The sequence below is a fragment of the Schistocerca cancellata genome, chromosome 6, assembly GCF_023864275.1.
Source record: "Schistocerca cancellata isolate TAMUIC-IGC-003103 chromosome 6, iqSchCanc2.1, whole genome shotgun sequence".
Taxonomy (NCBI): domain Eukaryota; kingdom Metazoa; phylum Arthropoda; class Insecta; order Orthoptera; family Acrididae; genus Schistocerca; species Schistocerca cancellata.
Genome location: NC_064631.1, coordinates 334,448,497 through 334,465,248, shown reverse-complemented (window position 1 = coordinate 334,465,248; position 16,752 = coordinate 334,448,497). Strand labels below are relative to the sequence as shown.

General features: G+C 39.9%; 1 protein-coding gene across 5 annotated transcripts in view; it reads right to left on the bottom strand.

Annotated features, from left to right (window-relative positions):
* The window catches only part of LOC126190652 (integrator complex subunit 14), a 72,439-nt gene extending 58,243 nt beyond the window's left edge, over positions 1-14,196 (bottom strand). For 3 of the 5 annotated variants that reach the window (XM_049931074.1, XM_049931073.1, XM_049931077.1), the window contains exon 1: positions 14,015-14,196. The gene's annotated coding sequence lies outside the window, so the exon portion shown is untranslated. Of the gene's footprint in view, positions 1-12,614; positions 12,632-12,850; positions 12,871-14,014 lie in introns of those variants that run through there. The other 2 variants (XM_049931075.1, XM_049931076.1) reach the window with 2 other exon arrangements.
* Between the last annotated feature and the right edge of the window lie 2,556 nt (positions 14,197-16,752).

Below are 16,752 nucleotides of genomic sequence, written 5' to 3'. Positions count from 1 at the left end.
ACTGTTTGGTGACATTACTGGCCTCATCTTGGCACTGCTGTATGGTGAATCAATGAGGGGCTGGAGATGGTACTGATGAGTGCTGACCGGATGCACAGTGCACTGGTGTCAGTGGTGACTATTCGGAGATGGGGCTACATTAAGCATGGTCTCCACTGTAACAGGACTGGGAAGGGGAACCAGGTGGAGTGCAGCATGTGGGTGTGGCTCCACAATAGTAAAATAGCTGTTTCCATGAAAAAGAGCTCCAGGTCATTTTCAGAATAACCATGACACCACATTCCACTCCTTGAAAAGTATCTCAAACTGTTTATAGATTACTTCATCGTGTACACAGAAAAAAGAATGTACCAGGCCTTTGTAGTCTTTGAACAGCAAGATGGTATGCATTAGGGAGCACTGGTTTAGAGATAATGAACTGTGGCATATAGTGCTGTCATCACCTGAATATGCAAGCTGTTGCTGTAGAACTACCTTCAGGAGGGGGATCATGTATGTATACTACAGATGGTACATATTTTAAAGCTGGAGAAAATCTGATTGCAATTAGAGTAGACAGACATTTTGAACTGGCAGCAATAAAATAACAAAGCCAGACATCTTTAAGGAGTGAATCTTTCTATATGTGTACCACTCATCTTGTAGTAATGTGGACATTTTTAGCAAATTAACTGAATCCTGGAAAATGTCTCAACCCCAAAACATAATAGCATTTAGCAACATGGACATTAACACAGGTGTTGAGGCTGAAATTAGTAATAACTTCCTAAACATTTTCAGTACTTTTGGTGTGGCACAAATGGTAAGCACCGCAACTAGGGTACCAGAAATTTCAGCATCAGTGGACCATGTACTTATAGATATCAACAGGGAAAACTGTAAGTATTTTTAAGATATCTTGGCATTTCTGATCTTTGCTGTCAGATAATAAACCTAAAGATTGGCTTGGTAAAACCCGCAAAACTGTTCTTCTTGGAACATAAAATACATATATTTTTTTAGAGCATTGGCAAATCAAATCTGGGATGAACTGTAAATGGAAAACCATGTACATGGTAAGTTCTCTACATCCTACATATTGTTTGGATTAATTTTTCAGGAGATATTTCCAAAAGAAGCCACTTCTACAGCAGCAGCCTAGGAAAATAACGGACAGCTGCAGGTATTAGAAAGTCCTCCCAGACATTTAAATTTCTTAATTCTTTACAAAAGCACTACACTAATCCATGATTCATGGATTATCATCCAGGTATAAAAAATGGTGCTGCTTGCTGCAAAAATATCATTCAACAACAAAATAATATATAATGCAGAAACAAAAGCAAAAAATTGCACCACATCATAAAGCAAGGAACTGGAAAAGAAAGACTCAAATATAATGAAGTACTAATCAAAGATGGTAGTAGAATAACAGAAAATCTCCACGAATTAGTAAATTTTGTAGTAACAAAATCTTCCTACATGTAAAACACACTCAGCACCCACAGTGACTTACACAACAATTACAATGATGTCCTCTGCAACAGAATTGAAGTCAGGAAGACAATAGAGACATTAAAAAATAAAAAGTCAGCAGACACAGATAGTTCCTGGTCTCTATTCTGAAGGCATGCATAGAGAGCATACAAGCCCTATTAATAAAGATAATAGATGAGCCTTTTAGTTCAGGTATTTTTCCAGAGTACCTAAAGCATGCACGAGTTGTGCCCTTACTAAACTAATGTAATGTTGATAGTACTGAAAACTGCAGGCCAGTTTCACTGTTGTCTGCATCCTCAAGAATAACTGAATCCATCATGAAAGACTGACTAATGAACTGCATGAATAAACACAACCTATTAATGAAGCACAATCTAGTTTCTGAAGTGGGAGAAGTCTGTCATTACAGAATTCACATAAATGGTATTTGAAGCTCTTGACAAGGATGGCTGTGTTACAGGTATTTTCTTATACTTGTCCAAGGCTTCTGACGCTGCTGACCATAAAACACTATTATCCAAGCTAGAAGCACTAGAAAAATAGCAAATGACTGGATTCAGTATTACTTGGATAACTGGGTGACAAGGTACAGATAGTTCACATATCTGCTGATGATAAATTTTTAGTAAAACAGTTGTTAGACAAAAAACATATAGGTTTTCCTCAGGGTAGTGTATTAAGTCCAATTCTGTTCTTAATGTGCAAGGTGCTTGTTTTAATTTGGAACAACGAACTATCTCAAAAAATATGCATGGTACAAAAAATATGCATGGTACAAAAAAAAATTCCAAATAAAACATGAATGGTCCAATAAAAATAAAGTTGGTTTATTGACCAATCTTAAATATTCTAATTTTTTTATATGTGATTGCCCTATAATTGAGAAGTTCAAAACAGTTTTTCAAAAAAATTTACCTTTCATCTTTACTGAATGGCAGCCATTTTTGTTTGTAAGTGTGCGACGATGTGTCAGTTTAGAGATGTTAGCAAAAATATGAATATCTCTGCAATGGGTTAAGTTACAACATTGCAACTGACATGATTGTTTCTAGAAAAGTGTCCTCTACAACATTGTCTATTACACAAAATACCCTAAATTAAAAAATAACCAGTCTAAATGACCTCCAAAGTTGGTACCCAAATTTTCAAAAATCCACTTATAGGCCCAAAAATAACAAACAAGGAGTGATTTATGAGAGTATTTTTTTCCTATAGTTAGGTATCATACACTACTAGCCTCGTATACAGCAAAAATACTTACAAATGTTTCCTTAATTTTTTATGAATTTTTGAAATTTAAAAATTTTAATTTTTTGCCAAGTTTGGGGTTAGTTATCTCAGGTGGGATGGAATATAAAAATATGATTTTCGCACAGTTTGTACACCTATATGGTAGCATGTACTGCAAAAATTTCAACATTGATATCTGACTGTGAACAAAGATATGAATTTTTGAAAATGAGGAGATAATTTACATTACTCTACAACTGGTCTTATGGCTGTTGCCTATTCATGTGTGATATTGGTGGGATATAATCAATTATTATTGAAGTAAGGTACTGAATTATATACAAAAAGTGGAAAAAATCACTGACATTAACATTTATATTATTTTGACATACTTAAAATAAATATTTTCAATTAACATCCTTCGAGATGCGACTGTTCCCACACCTGGTGGTGAATGTTAAGAACACATTTCTTCAGATAGCTTCTGTGATATAGAATAAGACCTCCCAGTTGCTGTGGTAAGTCCAAGCACTGAAAGTTTCCTTAAAACATTTCTCATCGGTATCCAAACTTTGTCACTAGTAGATTTCTTGAAAGATGTTCTTGGGCCAGCAGGGTAGTAAGAACGCACAGAAACATCATTGTTTTCCAAACTTATTCTTTCAACCTCTGCAAGCCACCACTGTCCATCATACACACATGCCACTATGTCATTCAACATTAAAGGCAGACATGTAATTTTACTGACACAATGATCCTTATAAATTTCAGTTTCTTATGTTTCATAGAATCGAACTAAGGTTTCTGCAATGCCAAGGAATTTGTGGAAATGCCTTGTTCTTTTTATTGCTATACAGTTTTCAAATCTGGTTTGAAGTGTTGTTTTCTTATGCAGAACCACTTCTTCTTTCTTATTCAGAAAATAGGTAATGCCTTTAATATTATCCTTGCAAAAGACATACATTTCCTGTACTGAGAATTTGGTCTGTGATAGGTCTTTGTAGGCTGGCTTTACTTACTTCACCTGTTGTTGTACCTCCTGCTTTATCACATGCATTTTTACCATCGCAAGATGCAAAAAAAAGTGCCATTCAGCCTCCAACCCAAAGTCTACTTTGTGGTTGCACAGATTTGAAAAATTCTTTTTGTTCTTATACTGACTACCACTTCCATCTGAAAAGTATAACAGTTTCTCAACCTTGGCAAAATTTTCTTTTATGTAATTTATTACATACTTTTGAAAGCCTGAAGTGTTGTGCTGCAAGTAGTCACTTAGAATGCAAATTGAAGAACTGCAAACTTCATCTTTCTCATTTAAAAAAAAAAAAATGTGTGTGAAATCTTATGGGACTTAATTGCTAAGGTCATCAGTCCCTAAGCTTACACACTACTTAACCTAAATTATCCTAAGGGCAAACGCACACACCCATGCCTGAGGGAGGACTCGAACCGCACAGTCCATGTCTGCAGTGCCTTAGACCGCTCAGCTAATCCCGGGCGGCTTTCTCATTTTTAAAGTAGAGAGTAAATGGATGCACTGTTGCCTGGTCACTGACCCAGTGGTACCCTTGTATCGCATCTTGAATCAAAAATGTAAACTTTTCTGCAAAATCAGCTAGCACTATGCATTCAGTTTCATGAAGTTGTGCTTTTTTGTCCTTCAGAAACTTACTTTTTAGAAACATAGTGGTGTCTTTTGAGTTTTTGTAAATTATCAATTAAAGATTCCAAGTACTCTTCCTGAGATTTAACTACTGTTATCATTTCTGCCCTGTCAGTTGTGACCCACTGTTTGAAGGTAGTACTGTCTGGCATTTCCTCATCATATTCGTGAAACAATTCAATAACAGTTTCCTTACCAGGGCATTTATTACACAAACTCATCATGGAGTCATAACTGTTAGTGTCACAGACCATTAAATCCAGTAACTCTATTTAGTTAAGATCACTGAGTTTTGCACCCACAATCATCAGTTTGACATACGGAGTATGTCCCTGAAGATCCAGCCAAAATACACCACTTAGGACAGAGGTCACAAAATTTTGACCTTCCAATTTTGCATTCAGGATGAGAATTTTTGAAATCTACATAAAGTTCATTTAAATTGGACAGCACTAGTTGTTTCTGCTTTGTTACTTTAACTCCATTTATAACAACTCTTCTGCTATCTTTGCAACCTGGGCACATTCTACTGTTTTCATCATCTTCAAAAAACTGCTGGACCTTTTTAATTGTTTTTTCACTTATAACTACTCCTTTCTTCTTTCCTAAAACTGGAAGAATGCCTTGCTCTTTCATTAATTTTCGGGTTAGTTTAACCAAACGATGAGAATCATTGAATTCATGAATTATTTTTTCTCTTGACCATGAGTCAGGGAGCAAACTTAAAATTTTAACTTTTTCTTCTTTAGATGCCACTGAACACTCAATATTTAATTTCTCTATTAAGCTTAAATACTCAGTGTCAGATGATGCTTCTTTAGAAATAATGTTGGTATCTGTATTATTAAAGCATGATTCCAAGTCTTTTCTAATTTTGTCTGAAATTTGTTGTAGCTTATTTTCAATAGCTGCTTTTCTTTTCCTGCTATTTAATTTGATTGTTTTTTAAGATGGAGATATGTCTAACTTAGAACAAGCAAAATCCAATATGCTAACAGCTTCCTCATTAGGAATATAAATGTCATTAACAAGGTTACATGATTCTGGTTCGGGATTCACAACAAATATTTTTGAGTAACAATTTGGGCGCAGGGAATTTCCAGGAATCACACTATGTTTCACTTGGGAAGCTGTTTCACTCTCACATAACAAGGACAAATGTTCAAGTTTTATTTCCCTCAAACCTTTAGTAACATGCTTTTTATGAACTTTAAGTGAATCACAGCACTTTCTTCCAAAAATGTGGTTGTATTTCAGAATATATTTCTTCTCATGATACTCACACACTGATGTTACAGAAGAACTTACTCGAAATTTAAACAAAGTTTGTCTAACTTCGTCAAGTCATTCATATTTTTCAAGTTTTTTGAAACTGAACCTTAAACTGTTTTGTGACACACTTCACTTGCTATCTGTCCCACAGAACACTGTTCATCCATATTATTGCATTCCAGTTAATCTCTCAAAATTAATTACAAATTACACAGAACACATTCTACACTCTCGATAAAGTATGTACATCCACTCTAACAGGGTTTCAGGACAGACAGACTACAACAATGCCACACCCAGAACAAAAGTGAAAGCTCCTATTGTTTAATATTGCATTATTAAAAAATAAATAAACTAAATGAATACTGGGTGATAGTGATAGCTAAATATGTGTCACAATTAAATTTTATTACAACAAAACAATAAACAATTTAAATAGGCAACAGCATAAGATCAGGTGTAGAGTAATGTGAATTATTTCCTCATTTTCAAAAATTCGTATCTTTGTTCACAGTCAGATATCAATGTTGAAGTTTTTACAGTATGTTGCTATCATATAGGTGTACAAACTGTGCAAAAATCATATTTTTATATTCCATCCCACCTGAGATAACTAACCTCAAACTTTACAAAATATGAAAATTTTCAAAATTCAAAAATTCATAAAAAGTTAAGAAAACATCTGTAGGTGTTCTTGCTGTATATGAGGTTAGTGGTGTATGACATCTAACTATAGGAAAAAAATAGACTCATAAATCACTTCTTGTTTGTTATTTTTGGGCCTAAAAAATGGATTTTTTAAAATTTGGATACCACACTTTGGAGGTCATTTTGACTGGTTATTTTTGAATGTACGGTATTTTGTATAATAGACAATGTTGTAGAGGACACTTTTCTAAAAAAAAAAAAAATCATGTCAATTGCAATGTTTTATATGTGATTGCATTCTTTCTCGGCGTTCCCCTCTTTGGGGAAGTGTGTGGGGGAGTTTGTAGCCTTTCAGCTTTTACTCCATGTGTTTACTTATATGTGTGGTTATTTCTGTAATTTTTGGGTGTCTGCGTAATGTGATGAATCTTCTGTGTGTGTCTGGTACTTGCCTGAGGTTGGCAGATGATTGATATTATGGGGTAGGGTGAAGGATTAGGGATTGGATATGGGGATTTTCTCTTCGATTCAGTCAGTGAAGAACGTCATTGGGCGTTTGTGCTTGTCGCGGGACATGTCATACTGACCTAGGGAGTGGATGAGGACTTTTCCTGATCTGGAAGAGCCTTCATAGAAGGCCCTTGGCTGGACTTGGACACACTCTTTCAGGAGCGGGATTTCAGCTGCGGCATGCAGATCATCGGTATGGAATCCGACAGGTAGATGCAGTACCCTCCTGAGGGCGCAGTTCTGCAGCCTCTGGAGTTTGTCCAGGTGCTGTTTCGCCACGTATCCCCAGACAGGGCACACATATTCCATTAATGGCGTATCATGGCCTCATATACATTCACACCTACACAGCAGGAAAGGGAGCTGGTTGAGTTGAGGACTGGGTATAGGATGTATATTCTGGCACATACACACCTTCCTGTGGACCTCGTCTAGGAGAGGTTTCCATGTAAGATGAGAGTCCAAGGTTACGCCAAGGTACTTGGAGGTTTTGCGCCAGGGGAGTTTGGTTCAGTTTAGGTGATGGTGGAAGGGCGGGGGCCGTTGAGGTGGACTGCACCTTTCGAGCCTCCGGATGATCAGCATAGCCTGTGTGTTTTCTGAGTTGGTACTGCGCCAGCGATGGGCTCAAGTGACTGTGTCATCTAAAACCCTTTGTAGCCTACGGATGACCAGGTCCCTGTTCGCATTTAGTGTGTAGAAGGCTGTGTCATCTGCATACTGTGCGGTGTGCACCAGGGGGGGCCATAGGTGTGTCCGCAGTGTACAGACTGTACAAAATGGGCCCCAGGACCAATCCCTGTGGCACCCCGGCACGGATTCGCCTTTTGGTGGAGGTGGCGGTTTCTACTTTGACAGAGAAAGTCATATCTGTGAGATAGCTTTTGATCTGCTTAACTATGCTCCTGGGGAAACCTTGTGTGTACAACTTGTAGAGTAGCCCTCTGTGCTATACTGAGTTGATGGCTTTGGCTACATCTAGTAGCACTATCCCGCAGTAGCCTCTGTGGCTGCTTCAACCACTCTCATGATCTGTTGTGGGGGAGAGTGGTTCTGCTGGAATCCGAATTGGAAATCCGGCAGAAGTTGCTCTCTGGTAAAATGTTCCTGTATGGGTATTAGCAGGAGGCACTCGTAGATCTTGCTGAGAGTTGGCAAGAGGCTAATCGGCCTGTAGCCAGCAAGCTGGGAACTCGCGGGAACGAGCAATCTCATTGAAGACATTCACGAGGTGTGTGATCGCCAAGGGTGGGAGGTTTTTAACTAGGCCTAACTGATTGGTGACACTCATGTCATGGCGCCTTTTTTTGTGGGGAGGGACCTAATTACCTTTGCCACATCTTCGGGGGCAAAAAGTGTGAGTTCGTCCTCTGGGTCCTCCTTTGCGTTGAGGAAGACAGAGTCAGTCGACGACGGACTAAATCTTCATGTTCTTCATCCTGGGGTTCTGTCACTTGATACTGCTTCTTGAAGGAGTCGGCGAGGGCGTTGGCCTTTTCAGTATGGCTGTAGGCCGGACCCCGCTTACCGTGCAGTGGCACCATCCTAGCACGTCTTTTTGTGAATTGCTTGCCATAGTGTGTGATCGTCTACTTTGAGAGCTCCGATGCGGTTTTGCCATTGCTGATTTCTGTGCTCGTTGAGTGCTACCTTCAGCTCTCTCTGCAGACGGTTGAGCAGCGTCCTGGGGGCCCCGATTTCTGGTGATCTTCCACTGTTTTGCCACTCTGTTCTTATGTCGAATTTGAGCTAGCAAGTGTTCCAGGAGCTGTATTTGTGAGGGCGGTCCGTCCCTTTGTGGTGGGGAGGAAGGGGGGGGAGGGGATGGCTTCTTCTGCTGCCTGCAAGATGGTACCTGTTAGGTCTTGTAGTGCTTGTTCTACTGTTTCAGCAGTAGGTGGCGGAGTGCAAGCGATATCAGAGGTGACAGTTTCTCATTATTGCTCCCAGTCTGTACATTTGTAAGATGTCTGGTACCGTGGCAGTGCTACCCATTCTCCCACATCGACCTCTAGAATCACTGGGTTGTGGTCAGAGGACATTGTGTTGATTGTCATTGCGGCCACAAAACCCGTGATCTTCCTAGTGATTGCTATGTCTAACATGTTGTGTCTACCTCCATTTTTTGGAAAATGTGTGGACTCGACCACACCTCATGTTTCGAAGTGGTGGTTGCACGCTAGTTGTTGCAGTTTGGCGCCTGCTCTGGAGTTACTCTAGAGTTCCAATCGGGTTGTTTGGCATTGAAGTCGCCTCCTATTACGAGTTTGCCTTCCATTTGCCCTAGAGCTGTTATGTCTCCCTCATCTATCTTGTCTTGTGGGGGTTAGTAGATTGCAAAACTTATTAGGGGTCCAGTGGCAGTGGTTACTTCGACCGCCACTGCTTCAATTTTATTGGTAGCTGATAAGAATACCGGGTGGCGGGGGATCTCTCTTTTTATGTACATGGCCACTCCTCCGCCTTGGGTTGGTCTGTATTTACGGTAGCTAACATAGTTGGGAACTGTCACCTTTATTCCCGGTTTTAGGTGGGTGTTGGGTTGCTGTGTTTTGCGTATCTATATAGCTGCTTGGCTTCTGTAGGCCACCCAATCATGTTCCTCCAGAAGGGGGTACCGTGTCGGTGGTGGTGGGGGACCACGGCCCAGTATCGAGACCTGGAGGCTATCCAATCTGTCTGCAGACATTGCTGCCTTCGGATCAGAGCGTTCCTGACGTATTTTGTCAATTGCGGGATTCCATACTGCACTGAGATGAAAACCACTATCCCTGTTTATTAAATTGTTGTGTAGACATATCTCCACTGCCTCTTTGTAGATCGAGTCCCAGAAACTGTGCCGCTCCATAGCTTCTTCGTTTTGTCGAATTCGAAAGTGTGTCCCTCAACAATGCTATGTTCTGCTACCATGGACTTGTTTATCTGTCCTAGTCGTACGTTCTTGATGTGTTCAGTACAGCACTGGGAGATAAATTGTTGTATCTGCCCGATATATTCCATCCCACATTCGCATTCAATACTGTAAATGCCCTGCATCTGCAACCCCAGCTAGTCTTTGGTTGAGCCAAGTATATCTTTAACTTTTTGCGGTGCCCGAAACATGGTCCTTTTTTTGTGCTTCTTTAATATTCTTGCAATCTTGGCTGTCGGCAGTATAGCAGCAGAAACGTCACACGTTTTGCTTCATATTCTTCTGGTTTCTCCTCCCGCCTCTTCTCTGCATGCAAGGCGAGTATTATTTGTGTCCTGGTGTAGCCGTTCTTTCAGAAGGTTTCCTGTGCAAATGTGCTAACTCGTGCGGCGAACTCTCATTGTCACAGATCGACCTGGCTCTTTGTATTAAGGTCTTTAGTGCCAAGTTACATTCTGCTCAATGGCTGCAGCTCCGAGCATTGAGATATAAGTCCGTGTGCGTATTCTTCCTGTAGACCGAGTGTCCCAAAATACTGTCCTGATTTTTCTCAATCAAAATATCCAAAAAGGGAAGGCAGCCATTTTCTTCTCTTCTACCTCCATGGTGAATTTGATGCTGTCATGTATGCCATTCGTCTACGTATCTGTAGAACACCTTTAGTTTATGGCGGGTTAGTGTTCAGTGCCACATCTTTAAAGTGCTCCATGCACAATTTGGCAATACCTGGAGCCAGGGGGGAACCCATGGCAACACCATCTGTTTGCTCATAGAATTTCCCACCACATTTGAAGTATGTTGTGATTAACATGAGACGAAAGAGACTGAGTGTGTCTTCATAAAAGTGATCTTCGAGCATAGCTAAGGAATCATCCAGCGGCACCCGGGTGAAGAGAGAAGTGACATCAAAGCTGACTAGCAGAACCTTCTCGTCCAGGCGGAACCCATGGTGTACCTTAACAAAGCAGAAGAGCGCAAGGCACTGCTGAGCCTTCGTGATGATAAGGATATAGTGGTCTTAGCAGCAGACGAAGGGAATGCGACAGTCCTACTGAAGTCAGAAGATTACTGGCAGAAGATCGACACCTACTACAAGTCTGAATCTGCAATAAAGGGGGATCCCCATATGGTGGGGGGGGGGGGGGGGAGGGAGGGTTGGCCAGTTTTAGTACAGACTGATGTATTATATGGAAAAGGGAGACATTACATCTGGATCATTGCCCCTCCCCATCTCCTTCATATGACGAGACATTTAGTTATTCCAAGTTACAACAAACATCCTGCATATCGATGACTTTCCAAGCAGTATAAGACATGAAGAAAAAGTTCTCTTTGCTGATGACAGCAACATCACAGTCACTGATAAAACACCAGAGAACTCAAATGAAACTCTCAAGGATATTTACAAATGGGAACATACTGTTGCATTAAGCATAGATTATAAATATCTAGATTGTGTAGCATACATAAAGTTTTTAGGGATTAATATTGATTGTCGACTGATGTAACAAGAACATGCAGAGATACTGACAGAAAGAATGTAGACAGCATTCCATCACCAGTTTGTAACAGCCAATGTCATGCGAAGACATACTGTTCGTACATTCAGTTCTCAGCTAAGGGGATTCTTTTCTGGGGACTAAAGGCATAAAACATGGATACAATTTTCAAACTGCAGAACCACACCATATGAATAATAACTACATGTAGTAGCAGTCAGACTCATTGTACAGAACTGTTTTAAAAAAACTGAGTATACTAACGGAACCAAGTGCGTACATCTATCAATCTATTGTATGTATCGTTATATACAGAATCATGGAGCTAGAGCTAGCTTGGACAAACAAATAACTCAACAGCATTTTCCATCAGGGAATAAAACTATATAATAAACTGCCCAACATGAAGACAAAGATTACTAAAATACATCGGTTTAATCAGGCAGCTGAAACGTTGTTTGTAAGTACTGCATATAACATAACCAAGCATTAATTGAAGAGAATTCGCAGTAAAGGGTTCATAATGAATGGGGATAATTACAACACCTTTTCACATAACAATGCTGTAATGCTTTTGCAAAGAAATCATATGCCTATCACCTGTTCTATCTTCATAAAGTATAGGCTACTTACATTTTCTGTGCGTATATATATTTTTTGCTATTTATTTTCATTGTATTATGATGACAAATTCAATATCATTGTAAGATGATCCCTGGATAAATAAACGAAATGAGGTTACTAAGACAAGCTGAAATCAGAGTGCATACATTACATGCATGTACATTTATAGCACCAAAGTACAGTCAACCAATAAGTGTAACAGAATTATTGCCACTCACAATCCAATTCTGCACTATACAATAAACCTGCAGTATAATGGAATTCCACCATGTCAAACCAATGACTGCAGTACAAGCAGACTAAACCAACCAATGTTTGGACAATACTTCTTTTCTCTGTTCATCCACAGTCTTGCTACCCGTAATTGTTCATCACATGAGTTACACTCAGAATAACAACAGTCTGTCAACATTTTGCCACCTTTTATTTTCCCTAGTCAACAATGCACTTTTGTGGCCACCCAATTAGGTCTGCACTTCTTTCACCAATTCTCTAAAATTGCAATGGTGACTAGTACCCTTACATTAAAATGATAGCAATTAATAACTGAGTGGGTGTTCATTTCATTTCTTTCTTATGCACACTCAGCCACCACAATTTTTCCCTTAATTTGCACTTATTTCTTTGATACATTCTGACAGCCTATTTTCCAAATGGGCATACTGGTACATCATCTGCAGGTGCATATGCTCTCTTCTTTACTTTCATCTAATTTAAAGCAAGTATTCTAATTTCTCTTGTCAAACTGATTTTTGAAACAATACACACACATGCGTACCTGATTTCATACATAAAAATGCAGTGAATAGACTTAAACTTAAGAAGAACACATATATTTTCACAGAGCCAAGAAAGTGAATGTTCATCACAAAATTGTACTGCTGTTTGGTTATACTTAATGATTCAACAGACGTCTTCAGTTGAGTAACTATAGGCCTTATCTCAACAGTAACTCTACCATGGGCCTACTTTCTTTGACATTGCTCGCACAAATCTTATAATAAGGTAACGTACTCATCTGTAGCGCAGTGTAGCCAGAGGTCTTGAATAATCTAAAAGGTGACAGTTTCGTTGTGAGTCAGCAAAGCGGGATCAAACAAGCCAATTAATCCACCATGATATCGCCATCTACAACACAATCGATAGAAGATAGAGGAACTATTGTGAACTACTTAACAATGTGATACCTCGTTCATGGAGCGATGACGTCATTGCAGACTCATAAGATAGGTCTTTCGAGTACTGTAAATTAAAAAAATCCAAAACGTCGTCCTTCTCAATGGTTATCTATATCCAACAGACCTATGTAGGTCCAGGAAACAAAATTAAAGCTACCACCTACTAGATTAACCAACGTATTATAAACAAAACATACAACCGTAAATACAATTTCATTTAAAACATAAAAACATCCAAGGCGCCACATACACGACGTATAACGTCTTTCTTATTAACACAAGAATATACCGATGGCTCGCGTTGTTCCGTAGACCAACTAATATGACAGAAATAACACAGGGTACAATGGCTATTGTATACCCTAACATGCTCACAGCGGTACCGACAACAAAACTAAAAATCAACAGAAATGCCTTTCTTGGATAGTATTCGACCACAGCACCAACCCATGTATGTCTCAAAAATGACGGAAAGGTAAAACTGCTCATTAATTTACCTCTATTTTGTTCCAGGTTTTCATTAGTTGCAAATGTTCCGAACATTACACATGCTGCTACTTAGCAGCCTACTGATTATAGCACCAAAATATTGTGACGGCATCTATAAGTTATTTCAGGTGTGGTCGTCCGTGGCACCATGAAAGGGTCTATCTGGATCTGAGGATGCCTGATGTTGATGCATAAGACATCGGTTAAGGTACGCTGATTTGGAAAATATACTAGTAAAAGCAACAAAGGTCAAGTCTCAAATCGGTATACGTTTTGACTATAGTTCTCATCAGTAAACCTAATTTCAAATCATTCACTTTCGCCAATGGACAACACATCTACTCAGTTCATTTTCATAAAATAAGTACCTCTTCGGATAACAGTAACTTGGATTCATACTTAACCAGCTACCGAACAGTCAACAGGTAGACAGCAAAAGCTCGTAAACAAAAGGTAAATTCGGGTCTTATGCTTCCTCTTCAATTTCGTCAATAATCCATTTTACTCGTACCTTTTCATACACATATTATTCGATCAGCTGACACCTTTTCCTTCCTCTTCTGCTTCTCACAACAACAACAACAACAACAAAATAGCTAAAACAGTACCTCAGGTAAACACTGATCAATGAGCTTACACAAGATATGCACAAAAACAGAGTGTAGACGCCCTATCTTTACGGGTAACAGCATAACACAAGGAGACAGGGAATACATAGAGAGACTGTGACACGTTATTCAGCACTGCCTGCAGTGCCACGCCGTACTAGTAGCTCCTATGGCGGGGACGAGAGGTCATTCTGCGATTTTTTGGAAAGCGAGAGAGTTCGTGTACCGTTTTGTGAGCTATACAGTTGCTGAGTTTCTTTTCGGAATCATCGCTGACACGTGTTCAGAGAAAGAAAAACGCACATATCCAGAAAAAAGATTGAAGATAGATGTAATTATTCTAACAGAATGTATTCTGTAACAGTGATGTGTTTTGTGTATAATGATGTATTTGCTTACTTGGGTAATAAAGATTGTTTCATCTATACGATATTCCAAAATTTTGTGACGATGGAGAAGCTACCAAAGACCCGCATCATACTTTGTAACATTTCCGAAACGTAAGCACCATAAGATCGTAAGCTTTCTTTATAATGGAAAACTTCGTTGCTAGTTGAGAGGTATGTTCGATTTTTTTTGTATGATTCTTTTTTTGATAGTTGCAATAGGCATTACACCAATAACTGTTTTTGTTGCTTTCTGGAACCTAAGTGAAGTATGCTTTCATATTAGAAAGTATTGTTTCCTGGAGGAAAAATCTGTAATTCCCTGAGAACATATACTACGTTTTAAATTATAATTTCAAATTATAATAGTTGCCCTTTATATGCTAAGTATAGAGCACAAATTATTCTGTGAATCAATCTTGGCATTGTTGAGGATTTGACAAGATTTATTTCAACATTTACAAAGCGCCACTACAGAGACAATGAATAAAATACACTTCTGGCTACACGTAACAACCGTTAGTAAAACGAAAGAACATACAACACTATGACTACATAACGTCTCATACATTTCTTTCACAAGCAGCACTATGCAGCAAGATAAAATTCCACTATCACAGTAAGATTCACCCTCCCCCCTCGCCCCCAGTGTCAACAGTACCGTCGGTAGAACTGCACACGACGCCCCGACCTCGTAACCACTTACTTTCTCTTCTTACAGCGTCACCAGCACCGTTGGTTGACCTCTGCTGCGTGGCGCCTGCACTCGTATGTGACAACTCGCGGAATACAAATGAATGATGGGACTGCCATTCTCTCGGTACCGCCTTGATCACATCGCTTGGAGTGCCATCCATTTTCTTTAGTATGAAGTGGAGAAGCGAAGACAAGCTGCTACTAGATGGTCAACAGATTTCCTGTACCACCATGAAGGCAAACTCCCATTTTTCTGCTTCAAACTTACTGTTTTCAAATGCCTTGGTCGTGCGTGGATCAGTGGACCAGAAGTTGTTAATACATAGTGCACTACATTGTGTTGTAGTGGGGCAAGTCTGGGTGACTGCCACATAATCTCTGGATACTGCTGGAAGAGTGTGATATACGGTGAATCACCCATTGTTGTTCGTATTCTGGCACAGTCATTATGATGAAATCGACCCTTGCTGCTTAGGTTGGTTTTCGTGTCCAGAAGACAGCGGTGTCTGAGGTTTGGAAGTAGTCCAACGTATGACAAGAAGTCTGCTCCTTATATCGGATGCACTACATCGGCGACTATGAATCACATGTCCATGTGTTTGAATGGTGGAGCCATTAGTGGCAAACAGGTGACAGTCGTCACGACTACAGCGAGGTAGACATTTGGCCAGGTAAACTGACATATCTGCTCCAGTGTCTACCAAGAACAGCTCTTTCATGTATTGCTAGGCGACGAAAAGGCAGCGGCCGTTACCTGAGTCAGTTGCCATCACCACTGGGCCCTTGTCGTTGCTTCCCATTTCACATGGCAAGTTACACTCCTTGGCCTCCACACTGAATCGTCTGTGGTACCAGCATACACTCATGGTTGATGGTGAGCCGCTATGACCCTTTGGTGAGATACGACGTCGACGTCGATTGGTACTTGCATACAGATCTGCGACCTGTGCTGTAAACTCTGCCTATACTGATGCAAATATTGCTGTGGCAGGACTTTGGTTGTGGTGCGACAACTGCTACATATGCACATGGACACATTTCCACTATACATTTGGCTGTCCGCGCAAACACATCTAAATCTCCAGCAGAAACTATATCTTTTGTGCTTCTACAGAAGAGTGTGACATCCAGATGCTCCTCAGTATGTCATCACTAACTGCACTATTTGCCAAAGTGCACAGATGACGTAATTATTGCGACGACTTGCAATCATGGAGCTCTTCTGTTTGCAACAGTTTCTTCAGTCTCTTGGTCTCAGATCATGACAGGCATTTGATTAGTTCACTTTTAATTGTTGCATACCGTTCCATTGGTGGGGACATGGCTAGGATACCCTGTACTCCACTAGCCATCTCTTCATTTAGTGCCACAACGACATAGCTGTACTTCGTCTCATTGGCGGTGACATTCACCAACACAAACTGGCTCTCCAACTGAGCAAACCCAAGCATTGCGCTTTGTTGCCACAAGAGAGGCAGTTTCACAGATATGTGGCTGACTGTTGGCATCGTTGGCATCTTGCTTGTGGTCCTGGTTCCAACATGAGTATAGTCTAGGCT